The sequence below is a fragment of the Nycticebus coucang genome, chromosome 21, assembly GCF_027406575.1.
Source record: "Nycticebus coucang isolate mNycCou1 chromosome 21, mNycCou1.pri, whole genome shotgun sequence".
NCBI lineage: Eukaryota > Metazoa > Chordata > Mammalia > Primates > Lorisidae > Nycticebus > Nycticebus coucang.
Window position 1 is genome coordinate 62,121,031 of NC_069800.1, and position 11,422 is coordinate 62,132,452.

An 11,422-nucleotide genomic window follows, 5' to 3' on the forward strand; every position below is an offset into this window, starting at 1 on the left:
TTCCTTGCCGTCGCTAGGGCTCAGTCTCCTGACAGCAGTGACGACAGTTAGGGTCTATTGAGAACGCTGCAGACTGGCAGACTCACAGCAGGCTGGCAGATGAGGAAACTGAGGCCCAGTTGGGGGAAGTAGCCTGCCCAAGGCCATACAGTATACCTCTGTGTTGTTATATATCAACAAAAGGGTTGGGTGCTCAGTTTCTCCCATGCCCCGTCAAGGCTGCTGTGTACAGTTGCACACGATGTGAACGGCACCGCTCACACCTTAGACTGTGATCCGTGCAGTTGAGTGGGATCCAACTTCAGGCCTGTAGACTGAAGCTCTGCTCCTGAACCTGAGCCTGTGTCCTCCATTTTGGTTTTCTTAGAATCATCCAAAAGATTTAAAACTTTCTCCTGCCTAGGTCACACTGCAGATCAACTGTGCTCAAGTCTGTGGGGTGGTGCCAGCCATCCCCAAGTGACTCAGATGTGCAGCCGAGGTGCGAGCCTCCCTCTAGCAGGGACACTGAGAGAGAATGATGTAACAGAGGCAGAGGGGTCAGGGTGGGGACCACCAGGCTAACTCTGCAAGGCCTGGCAGCTGCTGGTGACACTCATGCTTCCTCTCCCTTAGGCCCCTGTTTCTTCACTGTGTGGCTGCAGCCGGCTTTCCGGTTTCCTGTTGCCAATTGGACTTGGGGCTCATTTACCATGACCAGCCAACAGCTGGCTACCAGTGTGGTCCCACTTGCCCTCCAGCCCTGCTCAATCGAGAGGGCCAGTCATCTCTCCCAGGTGATGACCTGGCTACAGGGAGAGATGGGGGAGCTTGGGGGCTTGGAGAGGGAGCATGGAGCCATGTCATACGGTGCTTGCCTCAGAGGTACTTTGGGCTTGCTGGATCCTAAGCTTTACTTGGCTTTGTCAATTTGCTGGTACATTAGTTGGGAATATTTTGCTCCAAGAGCCCTGAGCACAGCTTGTGAGGTCTGGGTGCCTCCCTTATGGGGCAGGGGATGAAATGCGATGGTGGCCAGGCCCATAGCAGAGATGAAATGAGGTGGCTGGAGCAGCAGGCACCGTCTGGGGCAGGAGGTGGCATGGAGAGGTCCTTGGGGCTTGCCCATGTCATTTGTGAGAAAGACTCATGACCCCTCTCACCCAGCCAAGCCCGGGCTTGGAGGTGTGAGGTTGCAGCCCCCTGGTTGTGCCCCTAGACTGGGAAGCCCCAGGGCCACTCCACAGGAGCTCCCAGAACAGATGCCCCTCACCTCTCAGCATCTGCTGCTGCCCTCCCCGAGGGCTGTGTTGGCTGTCAAGGGGGTCGATGTCTGCCTGTAGCACGGCCCCTCTAACCACAACTCCGGGGTGCTGTCATGCCAATGGTTTTTCATGCCCCCTGTTCTGGCTTAGCCAAGTCCCATAGGGGACAATCTATGTTCCACCTTACAACAAGGAAGCGGTGGAGGACGTTGATGGAAGAAGACCCTTCTCCACAGCATACAGTGCTGATGCCTCCTGAGCACCCCCAGCAGCTGTTCTCAGCTGGGACATGGATAAGTTCGTGTAGTGGTCACGGCAGCCTTGGGAGCCAGGTAGAGTCTTGCTGTACCCATCTTGCAGATAAGAAGACCCAGGCATGCAGAGGTCAGGCAACGGGCTCGAGGCCACACAGCCTGTGGGGGAGCGCTGGTGCTGGGATGCGCCTGGCTTCCCCAGTCCTGCTGCTCTTTGAAGAAGGCCTGTGAGCCCTGTCACTGCAGGCCTCAGGGTAGGGAATGCTGCTGCCCCTGCCACAGAGGTCATTGGGGCATTTCTGCTGCTCAAGAGGAAGCAGAACTTTAGAAACCACATTCTTATCTGTTCCCCACAAGAGCTGCAACTTGGCAATACTTATGAGCAATTAAAGTGCGCTGGTTCTTCATTTCACCTGCTGCTCATTCAATCATTCATTCACCTGCTCAGGTATGGCCTTCTGTGCTCAGGCCATAGATAGCTGAAAGCAAATAGACTAAGACCCCCTCCTGGAGTTTTGGGTTCAAAGACTATAACAAGCCCACAGCACCTGGCACGTAAGCTCCAGCGGAGGGGAGAATGGGAGAGACAGTTGAAGTGGGGAAGGGGCAGGAGGGTTATGGGACAGGAATCTGCTGTAGGTGAGATGGTCAAGGAAGGCTTCTGGGGAAGTTAAGTGGGGGAAGAGACCTGAATGAAAAGAGGGAATGAGCCAGGCTCTGGGGAAAATGTGTGCCAGGCAGAGGGAACAGCCAATGCAAAGGTCCTGGGGCAGGGATAGCAGTGAGGGGGTCAGTGCAGCTGGACTAAACCAGGAGGAATGTGGTGGGTATGAGGGTGGAGGTGGCTGTCAGGGTGAGGGGTGTTCAGGTGAGGTGGGGCCTGTGCATCCCGTGAGTGAGGCAGGAATGAGAGGGTGCATCAGCATGGTCTACCTCACGTCTTCAAGACTGTTGTTGTCATCAACTCCAATGAGACTCCTCCTTGGAGCAGGGTCCTGCAGGGCTGTGCCTGCTCCTGGAGTGCTGATCCTGTTTTCTTCCCCGGCTGACTTGGATTCATCATTCATTATCAGCTTAATCATCTCCTCCAGGAAGCCTTCCCTGATTGCTCTTCCCTTCTCCCACCCAGACTCAGTCTTGTCCCCTGTTATAAATTCTCATAGCTGCAATGCTTCTCCATCATTGCACGTGATCAGAATCTGTTTAGATAATTATTTCTGTAATTTTTTGCAAAGAGTATGCCTCTGTATCTCAGTATATAGGGCCCTTGCCTGTCTTGTCTGCCACAGTGCTCCCAGCACCTCAGACAGGGCACTGGTATCCACTGGTGAATGATGTGGCTCAATCCTGCCCTCTGGGTTCAGCTGTTGAACCTGGGATGGGCACCTGACCCACAGGCAGCTGCTCATTGGCACCAACAGGTGAACTGAGCCAATCAAAATCTCTTTCAGGAATTTGAATCAAGAAACCCCATGAATACAAGGCAGACAGTGGAAGGGTGTGAAGTTGACAGTTCTGGGGCAGAAGTGGGCCAGCGTGGACATGTATGTGGTGCTCTCCAAACATGCCAGGCACTTTCCCACCTCAGGCCCATGGGGCTGCACGACTGGAACCTCACCTCCTTGGTCTTTGTTCTAATGTCATCTAGACGCACACTGACCGCCCTTCCCCTACTGACAAACACCGCAATTGCCCCATAAACTCTATTTCTCCCCACAGTGTGCACCCCCATCTTCCTTGATTGACTACTCTGTTATTTTTGACTGACCTCCTTCCCTCCTTTCCTACAACAGGGGGAGGATGTTGCACAATGAGGGGACAGAAGCACATGCCATGGAGTCAGGGAGATGTAGGTTTAAATTCCAGCTCTGCCACTTCTCATCTTGCAGCCTGGGCAAGGCACTCCCTACTGGAGCTCAGGCTTCCATCTACAGAGTCAGGCTCATAGCTGGAGCGTTTTGTTGAGGTTAAGTTCAGTGCAGGTGAAAGGGCTTTGCTAGCTCTGCAGAGTTCACCCTTTATTCCAGAAAGGAAAATAATCATTACACTTCCAGACGGAAAGCTTTGTGTCTCTGCATGTTCCAGATCCACCATGGGGTTTAAGTTCAGATCTCTTTTGGCAAATCATTCCTCATCTTGTGATTCTGTATAGAACGGAGGCTTCCTGGTGTTGTGCTTTCCAGCTGGCTATGTCCTGGGGAGAGGGGCATCTCCGTGAACCAGGCCTCCTGTGACAGCCCTGCAACCGAGCCAGAGCGAGCATGGCACAGGCAAGGTCCCTGGGACTGGTCCCTTTACTGTCCCACTTTACAGAGGAGGAAATGAGGCTCTCAGAGGTGAAGGGGATGCTACCGTCACAGCTAGTGAGTAGAGTGCCTAGATCTCCAACCCAGGAACAGAGGATATACCCTGAGCACCAAAGCATTTTGCTAGTGCCATGGCAATTGTGACAGCAACAACAAATAAAAGTTACTGGGCATTTGCTGTGTGCTAGGCACTGTCCCAAGCCATCCAGACCACCCTATGAGAAGCACTCCCTCAAATCCCATTTTACAAATGAGGAAACTGAAGCAGCACGTGGCTGAACTGGCATGGGAGCTCAGGTGGCCTTCCTGTAGGACCCAAGAGTTCATCCCCACACCACGCTGTCCCTGAAGGACAAAGAGCGGTGGACATAGCTATTCAGCTGACTGATCTGCCCTGCGACCCCAGCCTACAAGCTCTCCCAGGCTCTGCCCCAGGGGTGGCATGTTGGTTTCTATGATGTGTAACAAATTACCGCAAACATGGTGGCCTAAACATCCTGTTGTTATCGCAGTTTCCATGGTTAGGAGTCCTGCACGTTTCAGCTGGCCCCCCTGCTCAGGGTTTGATAAGGCTGCAATCAAGGTGTCAGCTGGGGGCCAGGTATGGTGGCTTGTGCCTGTAATCTTAGCACTCTGGAAGGCTGAGGCAGGTGGATTGCCTGAGCTCAGGAGTTTGAGACCAGCCTGAGCAAGAGTGAGACCCCATCTCTACTAAAAATAGAAAAATTGGCCAGGCGTTGTGGCAGGCACCTATAGTCCTAGCTATTCAGGAGGCTGAGACAAGAGGATCTCTTGGGCCCAAGAATTTGAGGTTATTGTGAGCTATGACTCCACAATACTCTACCCAGGGCAACAGAGTGGGACTCTGTCTCAAAAAAAAAAAAAAAAAGGTGTCAGCTGGGCTGCATTGTCATCTGGGGGCTCAATCAGGGAAAAATCCACCCCCAAGCTCCCTTACGTGGTTGGCAGGATTCATTTCCTTGCAGCTGTGGGACTGGCATCCCTGTTGTCTTGCCAACTATTGGCTGGGGACTGCCCTCAGCTTCTAGAGACCACTCACAGGTCCTTACACATGACCTCCTCCCTTGGCCATTCACACTATCAGGAAAGTCTGGGTCCCTTGTGAGAACGCATCTGACTAGGGCAGGCCCACTAGGGTCCTCTCATGAACAATGTATTCATGGGAGTGCTGGTTCTTTAGATTCACACCTGACCACACAGCAGTCAGGGGACTATACGGGGTGCCTATATCAGGGGTGGGATTCTGAGGCCATCTTATGATCCTGCGTCCCATGAGGTTCTTCAGTGCTGTGATGGATGATAAGGGCTCTCTTCAGAAGGATTCTCAGCCATGCTGCCTCACAAAGAAAGTTACAGAGAGGCGTGGCCCCCTTTCCAATGCCTTTCTTTAGCCAGTTTGGAGAATTGCTCCAAGTCCTGAGCACTGTGTTTGGTAACCAAGTGTGGATTCCACTCCTGTATGGCTGTCATCTTCACAACTGAGGGAGACAGCATATTGCTAAAGGTTCTATCAGGAGTGACACAAAATATGGCTCAGCACAAAATCTGGCTAAAGAAAAACAGTTTTCATGCAACTGACATGGTCTAGGTTCTGGCTGGCTTCAGGCACAGCTAGATCCAGGTGCTCAAATGCTGTCATCAGGACTTCATGTCTGTTCATGTCTGGCTCCGCCTTCTGCTTCAGCAGACCAGTAGCAACTCAGGGTTTACCTCTCCCACCTCCCCTTCCAATAGAAAGTCAGCTTCTTTCTTCCTGATAGTTTAACAGATTTAACTCTGATCAGACTGATTTGGGCCAAGTTCCCACCCCTGAGCCAATAGCTGAGGCCTGGAGGATGAAAGAAGAAGTTGATTGGCCAAGTGGAGTCACATGTCCATCCTAGGACTTAGAGGGCTGGGCTTTCCTCATCCAAACCCCAGGGGGTGTCCCTTAGGGAAAGTCTCAGCTGTTTCTAGAAGACATGGGAGTGCATCCTGGGATAGGGGTGTCAAAAACTGCAGTCATCTGAACATTTGATGGAATCAAGCACAGTGGGGTAGATGCCTCCACTGCACCCAGGGACAGGAGGGAACTGAGGGCAACTTCTGAAGCCAATGGTGTGGCCAGGGGCAGGGGGAACTCTACACCCCTCTGTGAGGGGGGTGTGGTGGGCAGCAGCAATGCCATGGTTGGAGGGCTTTCCTGGGTGGAGGAGAGGAAGGGACTCCGCCTGAGGGGACTGGGCCCCAGGGCACCAGCATCCCAGACCCCAGGCTCAGGGCTCCAGCTCAGCCTCAGGCCTGCTCTGTCTAGGGTCCACCAGGCTGTGACAATGAGCACTTCAAGGTGATCAGTGTGGACTGAGGACCAGCCAGTACCCGGAATGTGGCACCTGGACTAGGCCCATGGGTTTTCCTGTTACCTGGGGGTGGTGGGGCAGGGCTGGCTCTATGGTTTGCCAGCCTATACAGAAATGAAATGCAGAATCCGTGGTTCAAAACTATGAAGAATTATGAGGCTATGGCAGCAGAGGGTTAAAACAAGTTACAGGTGTCTGCGTGTGGCCCGTGGGCTGCCCAGCGTCTCCCTGAGGGAAATCAAATTTTATTTGACTTAGAAAAACAGTGAAGGATGTCTCCTGCTCCGCCTGTGTCCTTGGTACCCAAGGCTTTTCTGGCCTCTCCCCTCTCTAAGAGACACCCCAGCCCCACCTCCTGGCCAGCGGGAACTTGGACCTGCTAGGCCCAAAGTCTGCATTTCAGAGATGGAGAAGCTGAACATGACAGGAACTGGGCTCAGATACAGACCTGCTATGGTCAGCCATGTGACCCTTGGGTGCCTCATCTGTAGAACCTAAGTATTGATGGTGGCTCGTCACAGAACTGTGGCCAGGTTACTGAGCCCTTGTGTACCAGCACTGGGTGGGTGCGTGGCTGGTCACTGTGAGCTATAGGGGAACCTTTGCATAGCATGGGGATACTTGAGTGGAGGTGCTGTCCCTTGTAAGGCCCCGAAGGATGGACACCCTGTGATGGGGCCTGGCATTGGTCTGCCGCCACCTTGCTCTGCACTCCCTGGTGTGTCCCACCATGGTTCCCTGGCTGCCTCACCAGTGCTACCACGCTAGGGTCCCTTGGCTTTGTTCTGAGGGGCCTGGCTCCTCCCTCACCTCTGTGCCCCATCGGAAGGCCTTCAGTAGGTACCCAGGTGTGACTCTGACAGGAGCCTCCACGGCATGCATCCCCAAGTTTGCAGGCTCAGGGCCTGTCCTCCTGGCTGCCATTGGCCATGGCCATTCCGGGCTGTCCTGGGAATACTCCACTGAACTAGAGTGCCCTTCCAGGCTGGGCGCCCCCTGCAGTGTGATTAGGGGAAGTGTAGAATGCACAAAGTGCCCACCTGCTGCCCAGCACGGTGTGGACATCCCCTGCTTGTGAGCTGATTTTCTTCTGAGACTGCAGGGAACAGAGAAGTGCCATTTGTGATCTCAAGGTGAGTATCTAGGCACTGCCCACTGATTGATTTACCTCCTATGGCTGCCTGTTGGCAATTTGATTTTCCCAGAGCCCTCCCCACTGCCCCTCTTGTTAATGGTGTGTGTGGACCACTCTGACCCTGGGGATCCCTGGGGGAAGCAGGAGGAACCAGGCTGTAGGGTAAAGGCATCTGCTGGCAGAGTGTCCAGACACTCTCTGAAGGCAAGAGACCCTAAAGCTAGACTGGTTTCATAGGAATGTGACCTGGGTAGTCACACAGAGCTCAGGTTCCAAAGGATCCCATGCTTGGCTTAACACCCTGATGTCATTGTCCCCAAATTATTAATACTTTTGAACAGGCTTTGAGTTTCATTTTGCACTGGGCCTACAAGTTATGTACTTGGTCCTAGACTTGATTTGCCCTGACCACGGGAAAAACACTTGATTTCCCACAAACATCTGGGAATGTCTGCAGTTCCTTCTGAGAGGTGCCCCTTGCCGTGGCCTCCTGGGGGCAGTTCATTCATTCCATTCAGAATCCTTCTTAGAGCTGCCCTCAAAGCTGCCTTGGGGCTCTGCTACACCCGCTTTTATCCCCTAGCTTTGTCTTCCATTTTGACATCCAGGTGTGGGCTGATCTGACTTCCCACCTCCCTGGAGATAGAAATGACCCTGAGCTCCAGAGCTCACCTGGAACCTGTGAATGTGACCTTATTTGGAAAAAGCATTTTTGTAAAGGTAATTAAGTTAAGGATCTCCAGATGAAATCATCCTGATTAAGGTGGCCCCAATTCCAGTGACAAGTGTCTTTAGGACAGAGAGAGGGGGAGGACACACAGAAAGCCTATGAAGGTGGAGGCAGAGACTCGAGTGACACAGCCACAAGCCAAGGACACCTGGAGCCTCAGGAAGCTGGAAGAGGCCAGGGAACCCCCCCTCTCCCCAGTATCTCTTGGGGAGTGGAGAAGTGCCCACACCTCAATTCTGGACTTCTGGCCCTTGAAACTGTGAGGATAGTCTCAAACAACCTAGCCTGTGGTGATTTGTTACCACACACAGAGAACGGATACAGGCACCATGAGTTGCCACGATTATTATCATTTCAGCTGCCTGTTGTTCAACAAAATGCACTTCCTTGGCCCAGGCGGGTGCAGCACGTGTGGGCTGTGTGTGAATTCTCAGGGGCTCTTCCTGCACTCATGGGCCTCCTGCCCTGCCTGATGCCCGTCTTGGGATCACATCCCGGTGTTGGGGGTGCCCTCCTCCCCTTGCTACATGATTTTTGAGGAAATGTTTCTGACATCCTGCAATCTGACTTAACCAATTTCCTTGCTGAGACCAGACCTCACCACAATCACGGAACCACGGCTGCCCAGCTTTCCGGAGGTCGTCCCTGCCCTGCTGCTCGGCAGGTTCGGCTGGGGGAGGTGGAGGTTCAGGGGCTGCCCTGGAACTGAGTGCTGGGACTTCCCTAGAGACAGCCCCTGTTTTCATAGGAGGGAGGAACTGAGCATACAAGAGAAAGTTTCGCTGCTTCTGAGGGGAATTTGGCTGAAAGTGAGTCCTCAGGGGAGAGCGAAGAACTTGCTCTGAGTACAACAGAGCTGGGCATGAATTCCCACCACCGAGACCCGCCAGTCTCTTTGAGGGAGTCCCAGCTCCTTTCTGAGCCTGACTCTACTTGTCTGCAAAGGGGTACTGATGGTGCTGACAGGCAGAGTATTGGGGGAGCAGCTGAGCTAATGCCCACCTTCTGTGGACACTGTGCATTTGCACCTTCACGCTGCCTCTGGAGTTGTGGGATCACTGCTCTGGACACAGGGAAGGTTAGGTTCAGGTAAGGGTGCACCACCAGCTTTGGGTGACTGGCTCCATTAGAGGGGCCAGCGTGCTGCCTAGGACCTCCTTTGGGGAAGTTTGGGGGATAATCTCCTGAAAGAATCTGTAGGTTTCTAATCCAGAGAACCAAGTGGCAGAACCCCACTCCACCTTGCTGCCACCAGAGCCTGCATGGAGTCCTTCTGGTTCTAAAACCTGAGATTTCTGAAGTTGGCCCCCACTGGCTCCATGTCTCTCCTGCATCCATCACCAAATCCCCTGCTTCAGACTTTTGATTTGGTTTTTGCATCCAGGCCAGCCTGGTCTGTGCCTTCCTCCCTGAAAGCTGGACCCTTGTACATGCTTGTCCTTACCTCCAAGGGGGCTCCAGCTACAATGGGGATCGTGTATGGCAGGTCCTCCATTTACATGGGGTGGCACATGGGAAGGTGTTGCTGGTGTGAGTGACCCACTCCGCTCCAGGTGAGGACGTCCCTGCCCCACTGGTCTGAGGAGAAGGGGTTTCAGCTGCTGACGGACAAACACAAGGAACCTTTCCAGCTGCCTTGCTGAACATGGTCCCTGGTCTTAGTGATTCATTCTCTTACACCTTCTGCTGTGAACTACCTTCTGGATTTCCTGCTCCTGGAACCCATTTCAGGATTCACCTTCCGAGACCCAGCCTAGTCCCTGACAGGGTTTCCCTGGCCGGGGGCACTGATTTGAGCTGGCTTTTGCTTCCTAGGCAACAATAAACAGTCTTTTTAAGCCCTCCAAGAAGCTGCTGTGTATATTGTCTCATTGAATCCCCACAACGCCCCTGCCAGTTGGTGGCACGAGTGTCACTGTTCTCATATCACAGGGGAAACTGAAGGCTTCACAATTCAGGTCACTGCTCAGAGCCACAGAGCCAGCAGGGGGCGGAAGTGGGTTTCAAAGCAGAGCAGTGTTATTTGGGGGCCTGGATTGGTTCCATGTGCCCACACAGCCTTTCTAGAGTCCACTGACCAGGGCCAGGTGAAGTAAGGTGAGTAAGGCACTTCCTACAGGCACAGACAAATCCGTCATCAAGATAAACAGCATTTTAAAGAAAGATCTACTCAAAACATCCATGATGCACAAAATGTTGAAGGCAGGATGCTACTGTGCTTGCAGGAGCCCCCCTCACCCGAGGCCTCCCAGCCTCAGCTCCAGCACCTGACCACCAGCCCACAGGCCACATTCAATGATTTGATTGTTCAAATAGGAAGTTTCAGGTAGGCACGCCTTCTCCCAAGTTACACCCCTAATTTTTATTGTGACAACTTTCAGGGGTACAGAAAAGGAGAAAGAAGAGAAAAATAAACACCTGTTGCGTACGGGTCTGTCCTCTGCCTCTCCTTCCTTGGTCACAGGCGCCTCCGGTTGACGATGATTACAAGTGCTGGACAATCTGCTAGGTCCTTCCATACATATTTAATTCTCATAGCAACTTCACTGGCCTCTCAATTGGTGATTTTCCTCCCCAGGGGACACTTGGCAATGTCTGGAGAGTTTTGGTCATCAGACCAGGGGTGGGAGAGGTGAGGGAGGCAGCTACGTCCCACACAGTCCATGAGACAGCCCCACAGCAAAGAACCATCCTGCCCAAGGGTCAGCGTGCTGAGGCTGAGGAACCCTGCAGCCGCCTTGTGAGCTAGTACTTTTATCCCAGCTTTGCAGAGAAGGAAACTGATGCTTAAGGAAGGAGGGGAAAGTTGCAAAGCCACCACCACGTGGTCCATGGGGGCATCGTGACAGCCCCCTCTAGAGGGTGACTGTAAGAATCCAACTGGTCCTTAGTCAACCAACTTTTTATGAAGCACCTGCTCTGTGTTAAATGCCAGGATTACACAGGCAGATTCCAGCACACAGTAGGCATTCAGTAAATACTGGTTGTAACAGAGATATATGATGCTGTTGAGCCCTCGGGAAGTACTTGCGACTGTTATCCATTATCCACTAGGCTCCAGTGACCCTGCGCCAGCTCCTGTGTATTCCCATTTTGTGTTTTCATTTGAACACAGGGATGTCCTTGTAGACAGCTGGCGGGAGCTTTCCCAGTCCCCATAAAAACTTCTGGGTCTTGGTGCAGAGCCAGGCTGCCCTGGCGGCTCCTGGAGCCCTTGGATTTACCCGGCTGCATCCCCAGCTGGCCCATCTGCTGCTCCACCAGGATTCTCATCTGAAGTGTTGTATGCCGACCTCCACCCTTGAGAGCACAAGATGGGATGGAGGAGGAAGCCCCTGGGGTGGGGCCCACATCCTTGAGGCCTGGCTCCCAGCGACACACCTGGCCAGTCCA